This window comes from Mytilus trossulus, chromosome 11 (assembly GCF_036588685.1).
Source record: "Mytilus trossulus isolate FHL-02 chromosome 11, PNRI_Mtr1.1.1.hap1, whole genome shotgun sequence".
NCBI classification, from domain to species: domain Eukaryota; kingdom Metazoa; phylum Mollusca; class Bivalvia; order Mytilida; family Mytilidae; genus Mytilus; species Mytilus trossulus.
In genome coordinates, this window is record NC_086383.1 from 20,063,923 (window position 1) to 20,074,656 (window position 10,734).

Here is a 10,734-nt window from a genome sequence, read left to right on the forward strand (position 1 = left end):
CTAAAAATTTGTAGTACTGGAAATCTACTTTTAACATTCAGTACTATTTTGTTACTCTAAAATTATTGTAATATTTAGGAACTTGTTTTTTACTGTACTTTATTTTAAATTTAGGTACTATAAATTTTTGGTTAGTACCGTTATATTTTCAGCGTTTTGAAAGTTTTTCTATTCCAACTCTCTTAAAGTTATGATTTTCAAACAAGGAATATTGTATTATTTCTGTACCAAAAGATTTAGTAAAAATCAAGTACTGTAAAATACAAGTACCTAAATATTACAATAATTTTTAAAAAGTAAAGAAATAGTACTAAATATTAAAAGTAAATTTCTAGCACTGCATTTTTTTAGTACAGAAATAGTACCTATGAAAAAGTAGCTGTGTAAAGACCAATGTTGATTTCACCTGCCAGGGTATGGATTATAACTCACAACCTCAGTATTGATGAATTACTGTAACAATAGAGAAAGTTCTCAGACCACATGTTGATAGAGGTCCTAATTGAGTTGGGAAGGCTGTTGATTAAAAAGGTATTGATTGTTTCTCTGCTAAGCAGGCAGCATTTTGAAATATGATCAATGACTGGTCCGTTTGGAGACTTAATATAATGTTCCCTTAAAGGGGTGATATGTCTTTTTGAGGTACGGTTCCTTGTAAGCTAGTTTTAAGGTCCATGTGGACCCTTTGGCTATAATGGCTGCATTTTCACCTCACAATTTACTCTTTGAGGACAGACAAACCTGTGAATCTTGAAAGGTTTTAAGGCATAGCATGCCCTAGATACATTAATTTCTAATATGTTTCATGTTTTAGAAAAATAAAAACAACAGGATTTTGCATACAAATTTTCATTCCTCTGGAAGGTGCCAAAATAAACTAAGTTTGGATGGAACATATCAATTGAAACTCTACTGTTTGTTAATTTTATCATCTCCTGCAGGGAAGAAAAAAAGTGCACTGCAAAATCCAGTCAATTTTTGAATTTTCTAAATCATACAATGAATTTGAATTTTATTTATCATGTTTTTCTAGGGCAAGCTATGCCTAAAAAATTTCAAGATGCACAGGTTTGTCTATACTCAGAGTAAATTTTAGGTGAAAATTGAGCCATTTCCCGAGTTGTATAACTAACTTTCACCCGATATATATTTAAAAATTGAATAATAAATGAAAAATAACGGAAAGAATATTAATTAACAAAATTAAACCATGATTAATAAGATTTTTATTTTACATAAAACCCACCTAGTAACCTTACTTTGGCCATCTTCGTTAAACTTTTGACAAGTGTGTTAGATTTTACAAATTTCTGCATATTCCACATGTTCCAGTTGAATTCATATTTTAATATGAATAAGAAGGTCAAGCAAGGTTGGTTGTTTTGGTCTTATTACAAAAGAATAGAGCATGCTCCGTATACAAGTATGCAGGGTCTATATGATGGGTCATAAGACAGACGACATTTTGAGTCAAGCGTTGGATATGATAGAAAAGACTTAAGATTAAGGTAATATAATAACCCCAAGCACTTACCTGTATCAATTTAATAAAAGTAATTATAGATTTTTTTTTTGATTTTTTTTTTGATTTGTGACAGTTTTATATATAAAAGACCTCCTCTTCTCCAAGATGAACAAACATTCATGTTCCGACATACTTAGCGCTAAGTGTATCTGGATTAGAAACCCGTCGACTGGACTCGCTCAACATAAACATATACAGATTAAATAATTACCTCCATCGTGGAATGTTATTCTGGGATTTCCGATATCATCTGTGAAACGGTAATTGAACCTGTGACTTATGCATTAATCATGATGATCCCTGATGGGATTTTCGATATCATCTGTGAAACGGTTATTGAACCTGTGACTTATGCATTAATCATGATGATCCCTGATGGGATTTGCGACATCATCTGTAAAACGGTTATTGAACCTGTGACTTATGCATTAATCATGATAATTCATCTCTAGTACTTGATAGACAGGATGTTGATAAGTTGCGGATGCAGAAATGAAGTATACACTATGGCATTCTAGCATGATTTCACAAAGGACGAATTCTTTTATTTGAAATGTTCATAATTATAAATCAACTGTTAACAAAACTTTGAATTTTTGAAAAACTAAGGCTTTTTTACCTCGGGAATAGATTACCTTAGCTGTATTTTGCAAAATGTTTAGGAATTTTTGGTCATCAATGCTCTTCAACTTCGTTCTCTATTTGGCCTTTTAAACATTTTTTGATTCGAACGTCACTGATTAGTCTTTTGTAGACGAAACGTGCTTCCTGGCGTTAATAAGAAATTTTTATCCTGGTATCTCTGATGAGTTTATTTGTCTAAAGTGTATGATAATTATCTGATAAATACATAGACCTTCGGAAATAAATATGGATGGACAAACGTTCAATAAAATAGCAATTGCATTTTAGCATGGTATTTAGATTTGTTTAGTATCCATTGGCATCACCATAAATGCTACTATTTGAGCTGTCTTAACAGTCACTTATTTACTATTTTTCTTGTTTTAAACATGTTATTCTTTTTTCGTTCTATTTTACACTCCGGATGTTCCGTAGTATCAGTCACCTCCCAGTTCCCCTTAAAAACACATGAAAGACAGGTTCGTACACTTAATTAATAAATCTCAAATTATCATATCACAATATCAAAAATTTCATGATGAGTCTTATGTAGACGAAACGCGCGTCTGGCGTACTAAATTATAATCCGGGTACTTTTGATTACTATTTAAACCACTGGGTCGATGCCACTGCTGGTGGACGTTTCGTACCCGAGGGTATCACCAGCCCAATAGTCAATTTTTCGGTGTTGACATGGATATCAATCATGTGGTCATTTTAATGAATTTCCTGTTTACAAACAGAATTTTTCGAAAAACTTAGGATTTTCTTTTTCCAGGCATAGATTACCTCACCCGTATTTGGCACAATTTTTTTGGAATTTGGGATCCTCAATGCTCTCCAACTTTGTACTTGTTTGCTTGAAAAATATTTCGACTTGAGCGTCACTGATGAGTCTTATGTAGACGAAACGCGCGTCTGGCGTACTAATTTTTAAATTATAATCCTGGTACTTTTGATAACTATTAAAATATATTTTCCTGTACGAACCTAAAAATAAATATAAATTTCATTCATTTATAAAGGCAACATAAGTATACCGCTGTTCGAAATTCCATAAATCGATTTAGAAAAAACCCAATGCTGGTTACAGACTAAAACTGAGGAAAACGCATCAAATATTAGCGGAGAACTACAACACAACAGAAACACAACATTAAAATGTAACACATATATATCAATTTTAAATCCAATTGTCAATGATTAACTTTGATAGCAGCAATCCCTGTTTTGCGAATGATAGATTATTTCTATCATTTATTAACTTACAATAGTACATAAAACGTTTTTATCTTGATTATTGGGTTTTGCCATCTGTTGCCAAAGTATATCTATTTTTTGTATCTTGTTGTTTTTTTAACGTGTTAGATTGTCTAAAAACCTTCTTCTAAGATTGAAAAAAAAGTTTTTTAGCAAACCAATGAAAATAAATTGACAAGAGCTTCCTTCTTCCTCGTACGCAAATATGACAACAATAAAATTATCAACCATACAGACTACTCTTTACGCCTGGTTGCTTCATGATGGAAACAAAATTTCGATATATTACTACTGACCATACAGACTACTCGTTACGCCTGGTAGCTTCATGATGGAAACCAAATATCGATATATTACTACTGACCATACAGACTACTCTTTACGCCTGGTAGCTTCATGATGGAAACCAAATATCGATATATCATTATTGACCATACAGACTAATCTTTACGCCTGGTAGCTTCATGATGGTAACCAAATATCGATATATCATTATTGACCATACAGACTACTCTTTACGCCTGATAACTTTATTATAATGGAAACAAAATATCGACTTATTATTATTGACCATATAGACTTCTGAACCTCGCTCTTCATATATATTCGATGAAATATTTCCGATAAGTGTACATATTGTTGAAAAGTCAAATCAGGACGCGACGAATAATAAATCCAATGAAATAGGATCGTTATTGGGACCATTCAAATATGTCATCTCTAATTGTCAAAGCCTTTTTTCCCTTTTTTCTATAAAATGAAAATGCGCATGCCTGTTATTCTCTTCTCTTAATATTTAGCATCCCATTATTATCTGTTCTTTATATTTAGCATCTCATTATTCTCTGTTCTTTATATTTATCATCCCTTTATTCTCTGTTCTTTATATTTATCATCCCTTTATTCTCTGTTCTTTATATTTAGCATCTCATTATTCTCTGTTCTTTATATTTAGCATCCCATTATTATCTGTTCTTTATATTTTGCATCTCATTATTCTCTGTTCTTTATATTTATCATCCCTTTATTCTCTGTTCTTTATATTTATCATCTCATTATTCTCTGTTCTTTATATTTAGCATCTCATTATTCTCTGTTCTTTATATTTAGTATCTCATTATTCTCTAGATTTATTCTTTATATTTAGCATCCCATTATTCTCTAGATCTGTTCTTATATTTAACATGTCATTATTCTCTAGATCTGTTCTTTATATTTATCATCTCATTTTTCTTTGTTCTTTATATTTAGCATCTCATTGTTCTCTGTTCTTTATATTTAGCATCTCATTATTCTCTGTTCTTTATATTTAGCATCTCATTAATCTCTGTTCTTTATATTTAGCATCCTATTATTCTCTAGATCTGTTCTTTATATTTAGCATCTCATTATTCTCTGTTCTTTATATTTAGCATCCCATTATTAGCTGTCAGAGATGGGTCTGATTACTTTCAATGTAATTGATTAAATTACAATTACTTTGTCAATTGTACGATTAAATTAAATTAATGATTACATCATTTCTGAAAGTATCTGATTAAATTAATGATTACATCGGCAAAGTAATCATGATTACATCTGATTACAATGAATAAGAAAATAACATTTTTGATGTCAATGAATAAATGTTTATAAATATAGCTAGTATATAGATATAGGAAGATGTGGTGTAAGTGCCAATGAGACAACTCTTCATCCGAATTGCAATTTATAAGAGTATATAGCATTTTTGAAAAAGGTTTTTTTTTTATTATTATAAAATGGTTACTTCAATTTTCATCAGTTTAATAAACCACAAAAGTTCAATGTTTATATACATGTACATGCACATTGTTCCATTGGTTATGACCAATCACACTTTATGGCCATTGATCTCTGAAAAGTTTAATGAATAAAGTTTTATAAATAATTTGCTATAACTTGTCTTCTGATCTCTTCCATGCTTTATATGTATTACAAGGTGCAATTTATGGAAGTTAAAATATGAATGAAGTAAAGTTAACAATTAAAAAGTATGCGATTTTTTTAATGAAATTGTTACATCATATTGTAAACAAATTATAAGTACTAAATTACTACTACTAATATCATTGCATTTTGCATGTCCAAATCCATACCAAAATTTGTTTATTTTAAACAACATGTTTGTCCAACTTTTATTTAGTGTGTGCTAATTAGATAAATTTTATCCTTTATCAGATATGTATTGCCCTACAGCTATGCTCAATTGGTAATTGCAATAAAACCTTAATTAGTCTCCTACCTGTCAATTCAAAGTTGACAAAAATCACAATTTTAACAAAAGAATATAATTTAGGGTTTATAATGAAAAGTATTACTTGAATGTCACAGTTATTATCAAATGTATATATGCATCTGTAAATTGTGAATACATGTACAATATCTTTATTCAAAGGCTTGAGACATACAATTGTATTATATGTCTCTGCTTTGGTTAATGATGAATTTTCAATACTGTAACATTTTATTTATTTGCTGAAGTATGCAAATCAATTAGCATGCTTAAAGTAAACAAAAACAATTTAACATGTAAAATATTTATTAAATATGAATAGTAAAAAGTTAATTTATTGACATAAACACAGTTTTAGATTTTTTTCATTGTAATCAGAATGTAATCAAAATGTAATCAGGATTACAGGCTATTTTGAAAAGTAATTGATTAAATTAAATTACATGTAATCAGATTTGAGGCTGATTAATGATTACACTGATTACTTGACAAATTGTAATCAATTACAACTGATTAACGATTACAATTACAATTACCCAAACTCTGTTAGCTGTTCTTTATATTTGTCATCCCTTTATTACCTGTTCTTTATATTTAGCATCCCATTATTCTCTGTTCTTTATATTTAGCATCTCATTGTTCTCTAGATCTGTTCTTTATATTAATCATCTCATTATTCTCTGTTCTTTATATTTAGCATCTCATTATTCTCTGTTCTTTATATTAAGCATCCCATTATTCTCTAGATCTGTTCTTTATATTTAGCATCTCATTATTATCTGTTCTTTATATTAAGCATCCCATTATTCTCTGTTCTTTATATTTAGCATCTCATTATTCTCTGTTTTTTTATATTTAGCATCCCATTATTCTCTGTTCTTTATATTTAGCATCCCATATTTTCTAGATCTGTTCTTTATATTTATCATCTCATTATCCTTTGTTCTTTATATTTAGCATCTCATTGTTCTCTGTTCTTATTATTTAGCATCTCATTATTCTCTGTTCTTTATATTTATCATCTCATTATTCTCTGTTCTTTATATGTAGCACACCTTTATTCTCTGTTCTTTTTATTTAGCATCCCATTATTAGCTGTTCTTTATATTTAGCATCCCATTATTCTCTGTTATTTATATTTAGCATCTCATTATTCTCTGTTCTTTATATTTAGCATCTCATTATTCTCTGTTCTTTATATTTAGCATCCCATTATTCTCTGTACTTTATATTAAGCATCCTATTATTCTCTGTTCTTTATATTTAGCATCTCATTATTCTCTGTTCTTTATATTTAGCATCTCATTATTCTCTGTTCTTTATATTTAACATCCCATTATTCTCTGCTCTTTATATTTAGCATCCCACTATTCTCTGCATGTTCTTTATATTTAGCATCCCATTATTAGCTGTTCTTTATATTTATCATCCCTTTATTCTCTGTTTTTTTTATATTTAGCAACTATTATTCTCTGTTCTTTATATTCAGCATCTCATTATTCTCTGTTCTTTATATTTAGCATCCAATTATTCTCTGTTCTTTATATTTAGCATCCCATTATTCTCTGTTCTTTATATTAAGCATCCCATTATTCTCTGCATGTTCTTTTATATATTTAGCATCCCATTAGTCTCTGGATATGTTCTTCATATTAAGCATCTCTTTATTCTCTGTTTTTTATATTTAGCATCCCATTTTTCTCTTCTTTATATTTAGCATCCCATTTTTCTCTGCTCTTTATATTTAGCATCTCATTGTTCTCTAGATCTGTTCTTTATATTTAGCATCCCATTATTCTCTGGATATGTTCTTCATATTAAGCATCTCATTATTCTCTGTTCTTTATATTTAGCCTTGACATTATTCTCTGTTCTTTATATTCAGCATCCCATTATTCTCATATTATTGCCTATTTGTCCTGTTTTGATAAGCATTTTATTCTGCACTTATTATGCTTATTCTCATTACTGTAAACCCAATTCCGACCCTGATGAAATGGTTAGGAACAACTTGCCTTAAACAAATCATATTTTGATTTTGAGTATAACAATAAGGTTGGTTGTATTGTTGCAATGAACCAGAATGGAGATTACAGTACGGCCTCCAATAGTGTGTAAAGATTTATTATTTTAATGTAAGAACTCTTTTTTAAAATACGTATATACGTAAGCAATGCATGTGGTTGTTACATTTGATAGATGATTTTGGTACTTCTTTGTTGAATATTTGTTTGTATTTGTTCTAATTGAGATTGTGACACAGTGATGACTGCTGTGCCACTATTTTTACAATTTTACCTGTTATGTATGTTTTGTTAACGCATCGTTGTAAATAAAATGGAATTTGATGCGACTGTCATACAAGTAAGAGGTGAAGCGCTATAAAACTAGGTTCAATCCAACAATTTCTACATTTGAAAAGGCCTTTACCATATTAGGCATATGACAGTTGTTTTATCGTTTGATGTATTTTATCGTTTGATTTTGCCATTTGCTTAGCACGTTCCGAATTTTTTGTAATTTTCCTCGGAGGTAATTTTTTTTTGTGATTTTATTCTGTTTTTGAGTGAAAGTGTTTTGTCTATCAGCTCACAGACACAATTTTGTCTTGCGACAATGACGTCACCAATGCTTTTTGTTGTTGAAATTTACTCTTTATAAATACAATTTGGAGTTAAATTATATGGAAGGGCTGTAACATTTTTTCTATCCGTTCAAAATAACCTCAACAATGTGATCCACACTTTTACATAACTCGACACGCGGGTTATTCAATGTGCGCCGAATTGTTAAGGTTTGTTTCTTCATAAATACACAAAATATTACATTACAGTAATTCCTGAAACATACACATAGTATTGCAGCTTTAAAAAGCTAACGAATATTTAAAAGCTGAACAAACATAGCAGAAAGACTAATCATACATACCAGGTGTAAAATGTTGTACCCCCAGACACGTGTATCGTCTACAAAAGACTCATAAACAAAATAGAACTCATCCGGCATATTTAGTTTTACAATGACTCGAAAAGAACACATTTTCTATTCTAGAAATTTGTAAGTACTATCTCATTGGACTTAATGAGTTTCTCTGTTTTGCTAAGAATAGAGAAGGGTAAAATGCAAGTATTGTCTATTACAAATGTATTTTTAAAACTGTTATAGATAGAGATAATCTGACAGTAGCAGAAAAGTTCAGATTGTTGAGCTCTACCCATTGTCTATTTAAGTCAACTGCCACGGGACTTCTTATAGGAGTGATTTGTTTGTTTTACTTTATTTGTGTCTTCTGTATTTATTTTCTGAGAAATGAACATCGACAAACTGCTGTTCTTGTATATCATCTTATTATATAAGACCTTGAACATTGGTCACCAGGAATCGTGACACAAAATATTGTATCGTTCAACCAATTTGTGATAATGATCTCAATGCACATGCAGTGCTTCCCCTTGAAAAAATACTACTGACTTTTTTATGGGTTGAGCATAACCGTTGTCCTTTAAATTGTACATGAGACATAGAAGGGTAAAGCCTAACATATCAAAAGAGTTGATATAACTGCACAATTAAAATAAATGGGATAGCAGCAATCCCAGTTTTGCGAATAATTAATTATTTCTATCATTTATTAACTTACAATAGTACATACACCATTTTTCTCTTGATTATTGAAATTTACCATCTGTTGCCAAAGTATTTCGAATTGTTTTTATCTTGTTGTTTGTTAAACGTTCATCCTTGATTGAAAAAAAAGTTTCTTAGCAAACCAATGAAATTAAATTGCCATGAGCTTCCTTCTTCCTCATACGCATATTTGACAAAAAAACCCACATTATTGTTAGGGTATATATGTATACAAGTATAGCATTACAAGCATCTGCATCTATGTGAACCAGATCAAATCGTTGGGAACCGATTTGAAGGTAAGTAAAGACAATGCTTTTTTTATGATAAATTCTATAAGAACTCAATTTGTAATTGCTTGGTAAATTCTTATTTGTCAGGTCACATAATAACTGTTTTGTTATTATTTTCATTTCTGTAACTCTGAACATGCCGAATAGTTGTGCCTTGTCTGTAATGAAAAGTTTGCTTCTTTCGTGCGTCAAAGGTGTTTTATATTGTTCTTGAAATGTTTGCACTTGCTTGTCAGATAATTTTGTTATTACAGCAAAAAAAAAAAATCATCTATGAAATGCAAAGAGATAGATTGCATTCATCCCAGCCAATATTTGAACATCAGACTATGAACGTGAACATTATATTGGTTTCTCAAATGCACCATGTGCTTATGTTTAAATCATGCCCTTTATTGTCAACACTTTTCTTAAATTGATTATTACTAACGTCAATAGATATTTCTTAGTATTACAAAGGATACGATCAACTTTCAATCCTTTAAGTTCTTCCGATTATTTTGACTCACCGTAACATCAAAATTGTGACAGTTGAATACAGATGAAATATATTTACAAAGAGGTCTATGAATGTCTAAAAAAGTTGTTAAGGCAAACCAGTTTTAAAAACTGAAGAGCCTTCTCTTGTATGTTAGTGCTAACAAGTAACGACATGTTGAATTAGCTGGTATTATTTAATTGAAATATTATTAAACAGGCATTTCCTTTGAATTGGTTTTCAACATTTAGTTTCATCAGTTGCATTAATGATAAGCTGTTTAGCTTGATTACACAAATTATGCAAAGCAGTTAAGTCGAAAATAATTTTGCAATGAAGTTATCTTACAGAAAACCAGACATCACCTTTTTTTGTTATGATGTACGTGTTCCTCAATTTTTATAATTCTATTTTGGGTTTGTAGTCCAGCGGATAGGTGAATAATTGTGCACTTTGTGTTAAAAGCATGAAATTTGGCAGGAACCTCATTTGGACCATTCTTAACAAATTTAGCTATGGAGGCAAGCTTAATTTTTCCAACTTCCGGTTTTATCATCAAAATGGCGGACAAGCATTTAATAACTGGATATGGTTATTTATTTCTCACAACTCATAGTTAAAACTTGCTAGATAAACGGTAATATTACTGTGTATTCATGGATTAACATATAGT